Raw genomic sequence first — 17,984 nt, 5'->3', positions numbered from 1 at the left:
GATCACTGTGGGAAACTGCAGCATCTAAAAAGGAGAGGCTGCTATTACCAACAGATGAAAAGGAAAACTGGGAGAGGACCCTCTTATGGCAAACATGGAGGGACGCTCAAATGTACACGTGTGTCATATTCAGAGTATTGTTCTTAGGACTTTAATTGGATATGCTGAGCGGTTGGGAAATAGTAGTAAACAGGAGGGAGAAGATTTGCAGTCCATTACAGGAACCAAGTTAAGAAGGCAACTCATATTTCCAGAGAATTTGTTCACATTCTTTCTGCCACATGCAAACGGAAAGAATAACATTTCTTGTTATTTGTTATAAGACTGTCTGTGGTGTCATCAATGCAGGGAAGTGGGGGGTAATGGAACACACTGGCGGAAAGGAACAAACTATTTAGCAGCTCCTACGGGGGGTGTGCGCTTCAAACATTTTAACCATAACAGAAAATTCCAGAATATCAGTTGCTCCCCCCGGTAGTCTTTGACGGCACTTCCCAACATAACTCCGTTCCACTTCCACACTGCGGGCTTTTGTGTATTAGGCCTCCAGCCATGTCACACCAGCTCAGAGACAAACCCATTCCCGTAGTGCCACCATTACCATCATCCAGTTAACCCGTGTTAACTGAATACACCGTGGGTCCATACCACCGATGGGTCTTCCACACTTCCATCTCATAGGTTACTTGCCACCATCAAAGACCACCACCACCATCTCCTTGCTGCCATGACATGTCCATTTTCACCTGAAATAAAGAAAAATTAAAACACAGGGAGGGTGGGTGGGAAACTGTTCCTCTGACACGTTCCCCTGCAGTGTTGCCCGGGTCACCCCCCTGCTCCTTAAAACTAAACTCCACCTATTTCCATCCATTTCTCATCCAATCATTAATCCCCCACCTTTTCACTATTTTATTAACCCCATGTTGTTCCCTTATCACCTTGTCATGCCGGCCCTCTTCTAGTCCTTTTCATTCCCTCGCTCCAAGCCTCTCTTTCTGTTGTGCAGATCTTGGAAAAATTCTGGAACGAGATGGATCAAGCTTGTGGCAGAAGAGGGGAGAAGGTGATCTTTATTGATATTGGCCACATTGTTTCCAAGGAGCAATGCCATTTTATTCAGATTTAATGTGAGGCTCTCATTAAAGATATATCCTTTAGTACAGTTTCAAACAGTTTAAAAGAATTAAGAGGGACACCTCAAAGAGTTTGAGAAGAAGCCTCTGTATAGACCTGCAGCTGGAAGAATAGTCTGCAGGAGCCTGAGCATTGCACCCGCCATCCACTGATCTGGTCATAATGTTTTTCAGGCTCAAATACAAAAATAAAATAAATGTACATTTTTTTCATCCATGTGGATGTGTTCAATATGTTTTTCAAAAGTTAGAATTAACATAAACTGTCGGTGAAAGTAGATTAATAAAGTTATGAACAAATACTTTGTGGGGCGGTACAGAAATCTAGTATAATGAGAGTATACATAGATTCTCTTAAAGTGACCCTGTCACCACTACAATGGCACAGCTGATAACAATGTATTGTAGGTAATCATAACATTCATTGTGTTATCATGAACTTTCCCATACACTTCTACTACCGCCATTTATACAGATTCTGTGACATCCGTATTCAGTAGTAAGTGAAGACTGTACAGAGAGAAATATGGGGGCTGCCATTGCAGGGATCTCCTTCTGGAAATACTAGTGTCCTGGCTATCCTGATGACCCAAAGCTTACAGGACTTTCCGAATCACTGACCCAGAACAAGTATGAGCATTAGGAGATCTGAATTTTCTCTGACTTCACTAGCTACATGCTTGTTCCAGGTCTGTGTGTAAGAAAGCATTGAAGTCAGAGACAGCCAAGCACCTGGCATCTTCAGGAGGAGGAGGTTAGCAATGACAGTCCTGTGTTTTTGTCAGAACATGCCTCCTTTAAAGGCCAACTCTGTGAAATGTGAAAATGGTCCCTTGCAGATAGGCTACACCCCGCACCACAAGAGTTAATTGCTTGTTCATTCGAAGGGAGAGAGAAGCACTTTTACTTACTTGATCCTCTGGTTCTCCAGCAGATGACGCTCCCCCACGATCCGGCAGTGCAATCCTTATGTCCAATGCAGGGCTATAAACCCTGCATCGGTCTTGATTATGTCAGGACCTTAGACTGTTGGAGTATAGGGGAGAAGATGCTGCAGGAGTCTAGCAGCATAGAGGAGTGGAGGATCTGCTAAGTAAATCTTCATTAACCTGTTGCTGCATTACTAACACATATGTGCTGCAGCAAAAGGGTGAGCTTACCACCAGCATGCCACACATATACATGACTGGGGAGGTGTGTTCTAACTGTAGGGGGGGGATGGGCTGCCAGGGACATGACAGAGATCCCTGTCCCTGATCACTGGGAACAGTAGATCGCTGACATGTCAACTGTCAGATGGGGATCTGCCTTGTTAATAAAGGCAGATCCCCATTCTGCCTCTGTAATAGGCGATCTCGGGCTGCTGACGGATATCGAGTCTGCCCGACCCGCGCCCGCCTGCAACAGCGCCTGTGCAAGCCACCATACAGCTACGACAGTTTGCGCAGGGGAGCCGACCTGCCGCCGTAAAACGATTGCGGCTGGTTGGTAAACGGTTAAGGGGACGTAGCAGGGTGTGTGTGTCCTATGCCTATATACTTTTGCTAATAGGTGCCCCTCATTCCCATCTCAAACAGTTTGGAGGTATGCAAAAAGTATACATGTCTCTGAAGCCTAAGGAAGAATATACTGTAAAATATAAACTACTTACGGACCGCCCGTCGCTGTTGTACGTCGGCTATTTGAAGAGGAATATCGTTGTTATGGCAGCAGATAGCTGCCATTACCCCGGTATCCTTCTCTTCAGCGGGCAGTCTGCTTTCAGATAAAAGTGGTCTCAGCGGCAGATTCGCTGCAACAGCTGTCAGTAGCGGCGGTGGTGATCGGGTCCTGTCACGTCCACAGCCTGGAGCCAAGTGAGGAAAAGATGGTCCCCACTCAGCTCCTTAGCAATGGGTGGCGGAAGCGAAGTCACTTCTGCCCAAAAAGAGGATTTTTTTTTTTTTTTTAAATGACATTTCAATTTTTTTTTTCTACCCCAGATCTCATATTTAAGAGGTCCTGTCATGCTTTTTTCTATTACAAGGATTGTGTACATTTCTTGTATTAGGAATAAAAGTGACCCAAACTTTTTTTTTAAAAGGACAGTGTAAACAAAATTAAAAAAGTAAAATAAATAAGAAAAAAAAGAAAAAAATTTAAAATGCCCCGCCTCGCCGACTCACACGCAGAAAGGGACACATACATAAGTCACGCCCGCATATGAAAACAGTGTTCAAACCACACATGTGAGGTATCACCACGATCGTTAGTCCGAGAACAATAATTCTAGCACTAGACCTCCTCTGTAAGCCTAAACATGTAAGCTGTAGAAATTTTTAAATGTCGCCTATGGAGATTTTTAAGGGTAAAAGTTTGTCGTCATTCCACGAGCAGGCGCAATTTTGAAGCGTGACATGTTGGGTATCAATTTACTCAGTGTAACATCATCTTTCACAATAACTTTACTGTTGTTTTATTTTTTAAGTCCAAAAAGTGTATTTGTTCCCAAGAAAGTGCGCTTGTAAGACAGCTGCGCAAATACGGTGTGACATAAAGTATTGCATTGACCGCCATTTTATTCCCTAGGGTGTTAGAAAAAATATATATATAATGTTTGGGGGTTCTAAGTAATTTTCTAGAAAAAAAAAATGATTTTAACTTGTAAACACTGATTCTGGAAAATAGGCCCAGTCCTTAAGTGGTTAAAGTAGATGGATACCCTTTACTGAATAATATTGAGTTGGCTGAACTCATCAAACAGGGCTGTCTTAATGTATGAGCACTGCCCAGGGGCCCCGGGTGCATGGAGGCCCCATGATAGTGTAGCACAACCCCCTAGAGGGCTTCTTTGATTTACCTGTTCATCTGCATCGCCCTGACCCTGTGAACACTCCAACCCACCTGGCACTCTGGGTTCAGAAATATTATTGCAGGCACCTTTAAATGACACTCCAACACAAGTCAGAGATATTTATATGATCTTAGCTTTTACTGGAGTAAAGAGGTATATGTACAAAAAGGGGGCAGTCGGTAAACTGAGTTCTGGATTACAGCCAAATCTCAGAAGAGGAATATCCCTTATAAAACAGCTTAATTACAGTTCAACAGTACAAAAGCACAATATACATATATGTACAAAGAAACCAATCACACCAGAAGCCCCCATTCACATCAGAGGTTCCCTTATTACATCAGGGGTTCCTCCATCACATGACAGGTTCCCCCATCACATTAGTGGTCCTGCCATTATATCAGAAGCTTCACGCCCCCATTACATCACAGTCACCCTTATACATGAGTCCTCCAATCACATCAGAGGTCCCCCATCCCATCAGAAGTTCCTCCATCACATGAGAGGTTCCCCCACCACATGAGAGGTTCCCCCACTACATTAGTAGTCCTCCCACCAAATCAGAGTTTCCACTATCACATCAAAGGTTCACCCATCAAATCAGAGGTTACCCCATCACACCAGAAGCCTCCCATTACATCACTAACCCTTTACATGGGCTGGCTATGCATGAGTCCTCCAATCACATACGGAGTCCTCCCAACACAGAGCTCCCCAATCAAAGAGCCCCATCCCACAGCCTCCCCCCTTTATTGAGCCCCCCATTCACACATTCCTCTCTTCACATCAGAGCCCTACCTTTTGCCTCCAGTAGCATTGCGAGGGGCGAGAGGAGGAGGTCTGATGAGGCAGACTTCCATTATCCCCTGAATGCTAGGGGCAGCTATGTATACCGCCTGCCCTAAATCAGAATCATGTGTTGTCATGGTGCAGGGGAGCCGGTCACCATCACCAAAGAAAGGAATGATGCCATGTGTTCTAGACTTGGACCGTTACTGGTTGTTATGGTGCTGGGAGCCGGCCCGCCTGCATTGCGCCAACTCATGATGCAGATTCAAGGCAAACTGAGTCCCATGCTCGCGGCACCCAGAAAACACCCCGATTAACAAACACTGAGCTAGAGTTCTGCTTTGATACCACTATTGATAGATGGGGCATCTATAATGCAGTCTGTATTAGGGCGGGCACTATGAGAAACAGATTTGTTGTAATAATACTCCTCTATGAATAGAATTTTAATAGATTTAGTATTCTCTCCTTGTTTCCTAACACTCCTATTAGAATAATTATGCGTATGACCAATGCATGATGCAAAAGTGCATCTTTAATAATATAACTGAATGTTTAGTACTTCAGGATTTTCATTGGCATTATATGAGTGTTGGCTTCCACACAACTAAATGAGCCTCTAGTGAACCCCATGACTTAAAGCAGAGTTCCACTTGAAAAAAAAAAAATTTAAAGTCAGCAACTACAAATACTGCAGCTGCTGACTTTTAAAATAAGGACACTTACCTGTCCAGGGATCCCGTGATATCCTCACCCGAAGCCGACCTCGGCTCTGGGTGGAGGCGCCAGCATCTTAAAGAGGAGGTCCGCCCACCGCTGCAAAAATGCCGGAGTCTCCACCCGGCATGAGAAGGCAGGCCCATAGACCCCCGCTGCCCAGTCTCTTTCTTACCAATGCTAGATCCATAGTCCCTAAAATGAATGAGTTGCAGTTGCAGGTTGCCACATGCAGTTAAAGAGTGCTGTCTGTTGATAATAACTGAAACGTGGCTTCATCTTCTTGTATCAGACACTATTATGCACATATCTGGCCGCACTTTCTATCGCCAGGATAGAAATAGCAATTCAGGGGAGGAGCAAAGTAGGTGGCCTTTGTATTTATGTTTTAAATGAGTGGTGCTCTGATAGTAAACTTGAGGACACTTATTGTTCGCCAGATTTGGAATTTATGCTGGTGAAATGTAGACCTTTTTACTTACCCAGAGAATTTACAGTGGTGATAATTATTGAGGTATATATATGGCCAGATGCGGATACTGCAGTGGCTCTGGATATTTTGTCAAATCTCATAGGCAAGTATCAACGTGCACATCCTGATGGGATTTTGGTGGTTGCAGGTGATTTCAATAAAGCGAATTTGGGGGCTGCGCAACCAAAGCTACATCAGTATGTTAAATGCGCTACTAGAGGTGAAAATATCTTGGATATGGTGTATTTCATTATTAAGCAGGCCTACAAAGCCATTCCACTATCCCATCTGGGTCAGTCAGACCACCTTTCTTTATTCCTTATTCCAGCATATATTCCTATCAGGCAGAAAATAGCTCCAGAGTGGAAAATAAGCAGAATTTGGCTAGAGGGCTCTCTCTCACAGCTACAGGATTGTTTAGAAAGAACCAATTGGGAGATATTTGAGCAACAGGATTTAAATCTGTATACAGAAACAGATCTGGACTATATAAAAACCTGTGTGGACAATGTTACTGAGGATAAGCGCATTCGGGTCTTTTCAAATCAGAAACCCTGGATGACTAAGGAAATAAAGAGTCTACTTAGAGAACGGAATAGAGCATTCAATGTCGGAGATAAAGCAATGTATAGTATTACGAGAGCTAATTTGAAAAGAGGCATAAAAGAAGCCAAATTAGCCTATAAAAAGAAAATTGAGGACTATTTTAATGGATATGATGCGAGGGAGGGTTGGAGGGGTATACAGTATTTGACACAACATAGAGGAACTACAAAAATGGAAGGGAATTCTAGTGCTTCACTGGTTGAGGTTGTATTACCACACCAAGATATAGGGTGTTCTTTAGGTCCAGGAAACTGTACACTCACTATACAGGAATATGAGGTGAGGCAGGCATTTAAGGCTATAAATACAAGAAAATCATCAGGCCCAGACGGGATCCCAGGGACAGTAGTTAAGGCCTGTGCTGTTCAATTAGCTGGAGTCTTTGCCAAGATCTTTAATCGATCACTATCATCTGCTGTTGTTCCGGCATGTTTAAAATCAGCCATTATTATTCCAATTTCAAAAAAGTCAACTGTGGGAAGTTCAGACGATTATAGACCAATAGCACTGACTTCAGTACTAATGAAGTGCTTTGAGAGGTTGGTCTTGAAATATATCAAAACGGGGGCAGGAGGCGGAGCCTAGCGGAGCAGACATGCATTGTTAGAGCTCCACACCGCTGAGGAGAGAAGAGAAGGACAAAGCGGAGCCTGCAGGCTCAAAAGGTATCCATTTGAACCTTTTTGCCCCAGGGAACAAACTGTGAAAGTTTGGGCAGGAAATATGGTACTGGGAGGAAACCGTGGCAGAAATAAAAATCACCTCACAAAGAGCTCACAGGCACTCACTGCAGCTGAAGCAGCTCCAGTCACCTCACAAGATACAGCATCAGGGCGCTCTCACAGACAGAAAATGTCACAGCAAGACTCTCCATTTGAGTCAGATACAGAACAAATCCTCTCACAAACTTCTCCACAAGCCTCCTCAGTATCCCCAGTAATATTATTACAATTTGAAAAGATGCTTCATAAGGCTTTAAAACAAACCTCAGACCAAATAACAAACAGCCTAACCAAAGAAATAAGAGAGCTGGGAAACCGCACCGCAGCCTTAGAAATAAAAATGGATGAAATTGAAATTACAACTCAAGAAAATATAACAGAATTGGAACAATTAAAAAAAGAGAATTTAATACTTCAAACTAAGCTCAAAGATTACGAAAATAGAGCCAGACGTTCAAACTTGCGCATAAGGGGAATACCTGAAACTGTGGCAGACCTGCAATCTACTATTACTGCTCTATTACAAGAACTAAAGCCAGATATCCCTATTGAACGTTTAGAACTGGACAGAGTACACAGAGCCCTCACAGCCAAAAAGAAAGATGGACCCCCACGTGATATAATCACAAAATTTCATTATTACAGAATGAAAGAACAAATACTAATTGCTGCAAGAGAAAAAAAGGAACTTAATTTTCAAGGACACAATTATCAAATTTTTGCTGACCTATCCCAACTTACTATTACTAAAAGACGATCCATGAAACCCCAACTAATGGAACTGCAACGCCACAACATTATGTATCAATGGGGCTTCCCCTTTTCAGTCAGATTTAACTACCAAGGTACAATTTACAGAAGCAGATCAGCAGATGAACTACAACAAACCCTTTTAAAATTAAATCTGACAGAACCCACAAGCAGCAACACTCCCACACGCAGAAAAATGGCATCATCTTCACCTTCAGGCAGCACCCAGAAAATTCCAGAACAAAATGGGAATCATCATTCTCACAAAAGAGGTCGTTATGCCACATCATCCATGGACCAAGAAGATTCAATGGACTGACATCCTAATTCCTGATATCTCTTCATTTATTATACTAAGAGATGGTTCTCTATAAAAAAACCTATATTTATAACTGAATGTAACTGCATTCTGATAGTCACACACTGTGTGGGATCATGTTACATTCCAGTTATATTTCTTATTACTTATGATTCATATAGCCTTAGAACATATAAGTGAAATAAGGAAATTCTTGTTCAGTTATATATTATCAGGTAATAACAATAGATTTATTACTTTTTAGGACAAATATGTTCAATAATCCAGAAGTAATGGAAGCTTTTTTTTTTTTTTTTTTTTTTTTTTTCTTTCTTTTCTTAAAACAAATATATTATTACCTAACTAGTTCCTAGAATTATGTTTTTGTTTATTCTAATCTGAAGCAATACAACCTCAATTTTATGAGTTAACATATCTAAACAGTTGCATATGAATAAAATATGTAATTGTTTACTCTAAAAAGGGTTAAAATCCCAAAATAATTCAAACTATCTTCATCAATACCAAAGTTATTAACAGTACCTTTCTAACTGAATTATTTAGCCTAGGGCAAGACTAACCATATACAACCACCCTGGAATAAATAATTTCAACAAAAACTATATTCTGCACTCCAACTAATGAAACATCATTTTGATGTCTTTTGACATAGCACTTCTCTCCTGTAAGCGGAAGATCCGTGTACCCCCATTAGCCCTCCTCATTCTCCCAACCATATTATGTGGGAGTGTGACGAAGGCACTTATTCCCCTGAGAGAGATATTTATTCTCTTTCACGGGTAAATTGTGATTACTTGCAAAAAATAATTTATACAATGTATCATCTAATCTCATATGTTTTTTGTTTACTCTTTACTCCAGAATTCACTGGTTTCTTTTCTATCTATTCATCTCTTCAGTCCACACAGGTTGATCTGCGCAGTCAGCTCTGCATAACAAAAAGTAAGTCAAAACTATTTGATCTATTGCCATGGCACCACTGAATATACTTTCCCTGAATGTTCAGGGAATAAATGTCCCTCAAAAAAGGACCAAAGCCTTCCGTACTTTCCATAACAAGAAGGCTCACATAGTATGCCTCCAAGAAACACACTTCACCAAAGATTCTACTCCAAAATATATTTCTCCTTTTTATCAACAAATTTACACGGCTTCTGCCTGTACCAAGCAAAGGGGAACTCTAATTGCATTTCACTGATCCACACCATTCACCTTATCATCAGAAATTAAAGACCCAGAAGGTAGATACCTGATACTCATGGGTTATATAATGGATACAGCAATCACGGTGATTTCCTACTACGCTCCTAACAAACAACCTACACCATTCCTCTCACATATATTACAAGTGATTAATACACACAAAATAGGAACAGTGATAATGTGTGGGGATTCGAACCAGGTCCTCCTCCCATTTCTAGATAAATCACCTTTTACACCATCCAAATTAACCTCTAGATTACCTTTTTCTCAACTTCTTTCCAAATACAATCTGGTAGATTCATGGAGAGAAAGTAACCCAATGAAAAAGAAATTCACTTATTTCTCGCACCCTCATCAAACCTTCACCAGAATAGATCATATTTTTCTAACAATAGGAATGATACCAGAAATTATTGCATCAGATATAATTCCGATTCCGTGGTCTGACCATAATGCAGTATACACTACTATAGCCTCAGCCATACCAAAAGCGCATGACCCAACGTGGTACTTACCGGACATAATGCTCAAACACCCACTACATCAGATGGCCATTGAACAAGCTTTAAAGGAATACATATCAATTAATAATACAACAGACATCTCCCCAATAACACTGTGGGAAGCTCATAAGCCTGTCTTGCGTGGTACAATACAAAGACAAATGGCACTATTTAAAGGGGAACGCAAAAATCTAGCAAAAAAACTAGAACTCAATTTTAATGCAGCCTACATATCATTTCAAGATAATCCATCTCAGAGTACAAAATCTCATCTGGAAAAATCTAGATTGGAATACGATCTATTTCTCACTGAGTCAGTTGATAAATCCCTCAAATGCTCCAAACACAATTTCTACATGAATACAAACAAACCAGGTACATATTTGGCTCGGGCATTAAATTCAACTAACAAATCTTTCAAACCAATACGTTTGAAATTATCAAAAAATGTTTACACTTGTAATCCAGTTAAAATAGTCCATAAATCTCACTCACATCTCGCAACTTTATACAAGACAAACAATGAATTTAATCCTACAGAGGCTGAATCCTTCTTCTCAAAAATAACCTTACCTGAGTTATCTCAGAATCAAAAAAGCAGTTTGGATGAGCCTATAACTATAGATGAAGTTGCTAACGCCATAAAAGACCTAAAACTTAACAAAAGACCAGGGCCAGACGGCTACTCGGCTTTATACTATAAAACATTCTCAGAAATACTCTCTCCCATTCTCACTGAAACTTTTAACAAACTTCTAGATGGACATTCTTTTCGGCAAGAAACACTAATGGCAACTGTTTGTATGATCCCAAAACCCCTTTCTGATTATACTTCCTGTGTGAATTATCGGCCTATCTCTCTGTTAAACCTCGATATTAAATTATTAGCAAAAATAATAGCAAAACGCCTCAATAGCATTATAGGAAAATTAATACATAGAGATCAAGTAGGCTTCATGCCAAATAGACAAGCAGGCGATAATATACGCAGGGCAGTGTTATTGGCACATATTGCTAAAAAACGGAAAATCCCTTTATGTTTTCTATCTCTCGATATTAAGAGGGCATTTGACACAGTATCCTGGCAATATATGCAATATTCATTACAAAAATGGGGTTTTGGACCCCACTTTTTAACATGGATCAAAGCATTATATAATAAACCCAAAGCCTATATAAAATATGCTGGATACAAATCTGAAGCCTTTAATATCGAAAGAGGTACCCGACAGGGTTGCCCATTATCTCCCTTATTATTTGCCCTTATACTTGAACCCATGGCCCAATATATCAGAACAAACCAAACTATAACTGGCATTGAAGTAGGAGGTATTACACACAAATTATGTATATTTGCAGACGATATATTACTTTTTCTATCATCACCACAGGTCTCTGGTCCTAACTTAATACCAGCTCTTGATGGATTTGCAGCCCTATCCGGCCTTATGATTAATCCTAAGAAATCAAAAAATAGAAAATACAGTGTGGCGCTAAAGTGAACTTGTTCCTCATTTGGGTCAGACCCACTGAAATACCAATCAGAGGGTCAAAAACTCCCCCATGAGGTATTTAATCAAATAGAATTTTATTCAAATCCTATAGAAAAGAAATAGTAAAATCCCTAAATAAACCCCCTATAGTCTGTCACATCGCATGTATATTATACTGTATCCAATCAAGTATAACCAGACAGAAGGTTGATGCAATACCCTGAAGGGGATATCTAAATAAGGATTAATAGATGTACTATCTAAAGAGAAAAGATCCCTATAAGGGGGAAGAAAAAAAAAAAAAAAAAATGATGTTTAAATTAGAATCCCGTGAATGAACACAAAACGTGATTTCAGCAGACGTATATATCCGCTACAAACAAGTATCATATAAATAAATACATGTGTTATATTGGTGTAAAAAATATGGAAATTATAAAAAATTCCTCCCAATAAAAGTGCAATGATATAAATAATGTTCATAAACAAACTAGATTTAAATCGGATGTCATACACCCCAGTTGAAGTCCTAGCGGACGAAACGCGTCGGGTTAGATATGCCTATTATGCCACAACCAAATTAAGCGCTTTTTTATTGATTTTATCAGTTTTTGTCTCCTGGCCTCTGTTATTGTCTATGGGCCATTAGACCTCTGCTATATCTGGTCTCTGGTGTGGTCCATGAGCCAGTGTGTCTTTTTTATTGTAAAGCTTTCATTAAAGTTTTTTGAAGCGGTTTTACGCTATGTGGAGTTTTTCCTTTTGATCTTTCCATCGGAGGAGCTATACGGTGAATGGAATACCTGAAGGTAGGGGACCGTTTGGTGGGGACCCTCACCCTCCAGCATCTCTACTAACAGATGAAGCAGCATTCCACTTATTGCCGTTCGTGTTATCACAAGCTCACCTTGACTCCGAAGCCGCTGGCCGACGAGTCCACCACTCTTGGTAAGAGTATTTTATACTTATCTATATCCACAGTTTCAGCTTTACCACTTCGGTATACGTGAACCATCCTGGCTGTTCGGAGGGAGTTCAAGCGGCCAAGTATCTAGGTGTACCTCCATAGGTCCAATATTGGGACTCACATCCGATTTAAATCTAGTTTGTTTATGAACATTATTTATATCATTGCACTTTTATTGGGAGGAATTTTTTATAATTTCCATATTTTTTACACCAATATAACACATGTATTTATTTATATGATACTTGTTTGTAGCGGATATATACGTCTGCTGAAATCACGTTTTGTGTTCATTCACGGGATTCTAATTTAAACATCATTTTTTTTTTTTTTTTTTTTCTTCCCCCTTATAGGGATCTTTTCTCTTTAGATAGTACATCTATTAATCCTTATTTAGATATCCCCTTCAGGGTATTGCATCAACCTTCTGTCTGGTTATACTTGATTGGATACAGTATAATATACATCCGATGTGACAGACTATAGGGGGTTTATTTAGGGATTTTACTATTTCTTTTCTATAGGATTTGAATAAAATTCTATTTGATTAAATACCTCATGGGGGAGTTTTTGACCCTCTGATTGGTATTTCAGTGGGTCTGACCCAAATGAGGAACAAGTTCACTTTAGCGCCACACTGTATTTTCTATTTTTTGATTCACAATTTGTCTAGTTGTTGTGTTGGCAGCTTTTTACACATTTTTTTGGGACTGGCGCAATATTACCAATTTTAATTTTAATCCTAAGAAATGCCTAGTGCTTAATATTTCACTCACAAACATGGAATTGATCCCGGCTAGGGCTGCACTCCCATTCACATGGGCAGAAAAATCAATCCCATACCTTGGAATTCATTTAACAGCCTCTCATTCTGACTTATTCTCAACCAATTATCCTCCTGTATTAAGACAGATCACAAATCTAATAAAACAATGGTCGCAACTTCCTTTATCCTGGATGGGGAAGATTAATGCAATCAAAATGACTATTCTACCCAAATTGCTTTATCTATTCAGAGTCCTCCCTATTCTAATTCCTTTCTATTTTTTGAGAATAGTACAAAAAAGAGCAACTTCGTTTATATGGGGCTCTACTAAACCATGTATACCTATACACACACTACATCTTCCCAAAAATAAAGGAGGCCTGGGATACCCTAATTTTACTAACTACTAGGGATGAGCTTCGAGTTCGAGTCGAACTCATGTTCGACTCGAACATTGGCTGTTCGCAAGTTCGCCGAACAGCGAACAATTTGGGGTGTTCGCGGCAAATTCGAATGCCGCGGAACACCCTTTAAAAGTCTATGGGAGATATCAAAAGTGCTAATTTTAAAGGCTAATATGCAAGTTATTGTCATAAAAAGTGTTTGGGGACCTGGGTCCTGCCCCAGGGGACATGGATCAATGCAAAAAAAAGTTTTAAAACCGGCCGTTTTTTCAGGAGCAGTGATTTTAATAATGCTTAAAGTCAAACAATAAAAGTGTAATATCCCTTTAAATTTCGTACCTGGGGGGTGTCTATAGTATGCCTGTAAAGGGGCGCATGTTTCCTGTGTTTAGAACAGTCTGACAGCAAAATGACATTTTGAAGGAAAAAACTCATTTAAAACTACCCGCGGCTATTGCATTGCCGACAATACACATAGAAGTTCATTGATAAAAACGGCATGGGAATTCCCCAAAGGGAAACCCCGAACCAAAATTAAAAAAAAAAAAATGACGTGGGAGTCCCCCTAAATTCCATACCAGGCCCTTCAGGTCTGGTATGGATATTAAGGGGAACCCCGGCCAAAATTAAAAAAAAAAAATGACGTGGGGTTCCCCCTAAATTCCATACCAGACCCTTCAGGTCTGGTATGGATTTTAAGGGGAACCCCGCGCCAAAAAAAAAAAAAAAACGGCGTGGGGTCCCCCCAAAAATCCATACCAGACCCTTATCCGAGCACGCAACCTGGCAGGCCGCAGGAAAAGAGGGGGGACGAGAGTGCGGCCCCCCCCCTCCTGAACCGTACCAGGCCACATGCCCTCAACATTGGGAGGGTGCTTTGGGGTAGCCCCCCAAAACACCTTGTCCCCATGTTGATGAGGACAAGGGCCTCATCCCCACAACCCTGGCCGGTGGTTGTGGGGGTCTGCGGGCGGGGGGCTTATCGGAATCTGGAAGCCCCCTTTAACAAGGGGACCCCCAGATCCCGCCCCCCCCTGTGTGAAATGGTAAGGGGGTACAAAAGTACCCCTACCATTTCACTAAAAAACTGTCAAAAATGTTAAAAATGACAAGAGACAGTTTTTGACAATTCCTTTATTTAAATACTTCTTCTTTCTTCTATCTTCCTTCATCTTCTGGTTCTTCTGGTTCTTCTGGCTCTTCTTGTTCTTCCTCCGGCGTTCTCGTCCAGCATCTCCTCCGCGGCGTCTATCTTCTTCTCCTCGGGCCGCTCCGCACCCATGGCATGGGGGGGAGGCTCCCGCTCTTCTCTTCTTCTTCATCTTCTTCTCTTCTTCTCTTCTTCTCTTCTTCTCTTCTTCATTTTCTTCTCCGGGCCGCTCCGCATCCATGCTGGCATGAAGGGAGGCTCCCGCTGTGTGACGGCGCTCCTCGTCTGACAGTTCTTAAATAACGGGGGGCGGGGCCACCCGGTGACCCCGCCCCCTCTGACGCACGGTGACTTGTCGGGACTTCCCTGTGACGTCACGGGGAATGCCACAGGGAAGTCCCGTCATGTCCCGTGCGTCAGAGGGGGGCGGGGTCACCGGGTGGCCCCGCCCCCGTTATTTAAGAACTGTCAGACGAGGAGCGCCGTCACACAGCGGGAGCCTCCCTTCATGCCAGCATGGATGCGGAGCGGCCCGGAGAAGAAAATGAAGAAGAGAAGAAGAGAAGAAGATGAAGAAGAAGAGAAGAGCGGGAGCCTCCCCCCCATGCCATGGGTGCGGAGCGGCCCAAGGAGAAGAAGATAGAAGACGCCGCGGAGGAGATGCTGGACGAGAACGCCGGAGGAAGAACCAGAAGAGCCAGAAGAACCAGAAGATGAAGGAAGATAGAAGAAAGAAGAAGTATTTAAATAAAGGAATTGTCAAAAACTGTCTCTTGTCATTTTTAACATTTTTGACAGTTTTTTAGTGAAATGGTAAGGGTAAGTACCCCCTTACCATTTCACACAGGGGGGGGCCGGGATCTGGGGGTCCCCTTGTTAAAGGGGGCTTCCAGATTCCGATAAGCCCCCCGCCCGCAGACCCCCACAACCACCGGCCAGGGTTGTGGGGATGAGGCCCTTGTCCTCATCAACATGGGGACAAGGTGTTTTGGGGGGCTACCCCAAAGCACCCTCCCAATGTTGAGGGCATGTGGCCTGGTACGGTTCAGGAGGGGGGGGCCGCACTCTCGTCCCCCCCTCTTTTCCTGCGGCCTGCCAGGTTGCGTGCTCGGATAAGGGTCTGGTATGGATTTTTGGGGGGACCCCACGCCGTTTTTTTTTTTTTTTTTTGGCGCGGGGTTCCCCTTAAAATCCATACCAGACCTGAAGGGTCTGGTATGGAATTTAGGGGGAACCCCACGTCATTTTTTTTTTAAAATTTTGGCCGGGGTTCCCCTTAATATCCATACCAGACCTGAAGGGCCTGGTATGGAATTTAGGGGGACTCCCACGTCATTTTTTTTTTTTAATTTTGGTTCGGGGTTCCCCTTTGGGGAATTCCCATGCCGTTTTTATCAATGAACTTCTATGTGTATTGTCGGCAATGCAATAGCCGCGGGTAGTTTTAAATGAGTTTTTTCCTTCAAAATGTCATTTTGCTGTCAGACTGTTCTAAACACGGGAAACATGCGCCCCTTTACAGGCATACTATAGACACCCCCCAGGTACGAAATTTAAAGGGATATTACACTTTTATTGTTTGACTTTAAGCATTATTAAAATCACTGCTCCTGAAAAAACGGCCGTTTTTAAAACTTTTTTTTGCATTGATCCATGTCCCCTGGGGCAGGACCCAGGTCCCCAAACACTTTTTATGACAATAACTTGCATATTAGCCTTTAAAATTAGCACTTTTGATTATTCATGTTCGTGTCCCATAGACTTTAACGGTGTTCGCGTGTTCGAACGAACTTTTTTCCTGTTCGCATGTTCTGGTGCGAACCGAACAGGGGGGTGTTCGGCTCATCCCTACTAACTACTACAGAGCGGCACATTTGGCCAGTCTGTCCAAATACCATGCAAAACAGGAAATCCCATTATGGGTATTTATAGAGGCTTCAGAAAATGACCCTCTATTAATATCAAATTTATTATGGCTTGATCCTAAAGACCGCTTTAAAATTCATAATCCCATAACTAAACACTTCTTATCTCTCTGGGATAAACTAAAAACCAAATATCAGTTACAATCTCCACACAATCCTCTCCTTTCTTTTATCAGAAATCCGGCCTTTTATCCGGCATGGATCTACCCAAATTCTTTTAAAGCTTGGACAACATCAGGCATTCAGACACTAAATGACTTCATAGCATCTAAATCATTCCTTTCATTCCCATCGCTTAGAGAAAAATATGATCTACCAAACTCTGAGATATTTAGATATCTCCAAATCAAAAATTTCTATACACCATTCCTAAAGGGGGATACACCATTATCCCAATTATCCATTTTTGAATCAATCTGTACAAAAGATCCATTTGCTAAAGGTACAATTTCATCACTTTATAATCAATTATATGGAGTAGCAAATCTTAATAGACCCTCTTACGTTCAGAGGTGGGAGGAGGACCTGGGACGAACTTTAGAAGACACGGACTGGTCTAACATATGGCTCACATCTAAGTCATCTTCACCCAACATCTTAGCACTGGAGACAAATTATAAAGTCCTAACTCGCTGGTACCTTGTACCCGCTAGAGTGGCAAAATATTCACCTAATACCTCAGCTCTTTGTTTTCGAGGATGCCCAGAAATAGGCACATATTTACACATATGGTGGACGTGCCCAGTAATCCAAACCTTCTGGAAGGAAGTCTTCGTGATTGCATCTAAAATATTTAAAAAAATAATACAACCAGATCCATATTTAACTTTACTTAATCTAAAACCGGAATGGTTAACACTCTCTCAATTCAAACTTATGATCCAACTAATAACGGCTGCAAAACAAACAGTGGCCAAGGCATGGAAATCTCCTACATTGGTACTAGCAGAAACAATTCACAGAATGAATAATACAATGTCCCATGCTAAGATGGTAGCCATCGATCAAAATCAAATTCCAAAATTTGAAAAACTTTGGCATCCTTGGATAAAACAACAGTTCCTGTCAAACTTCAATGACTCTGTCCTGTTGCCATGGTAACAGATTAAATGACTTACAGAGACACCCATTCTAAGGCTTCAAAGAGAACTAAAAAGAATAATAAACTGACGAGCGGGACAACCTTGTGGACCATACCTCTACCTTTCAACCCTTTTTCTTCTTTCTCT

Source organism: Aquarana catesbeiana, linkage group LG05 (assembly GCF_042186555.1).
Source record: "Aquarana catesbeiana isolate 2022-GZ linkage group LG05, ASM4218655v1, whole genome shotgun sequence".
NCBI classification, from domain to species: Eukaryota; Metazoa; Chordata; class Amphibia; order Anura; family Ranidae; genus Aquarana; species Aquarana catesbeiana.
The sequence above is the reverse complement of the archived record's forward strand: the minus strand, read 5'-3'. Positions refer to the sequence as shown.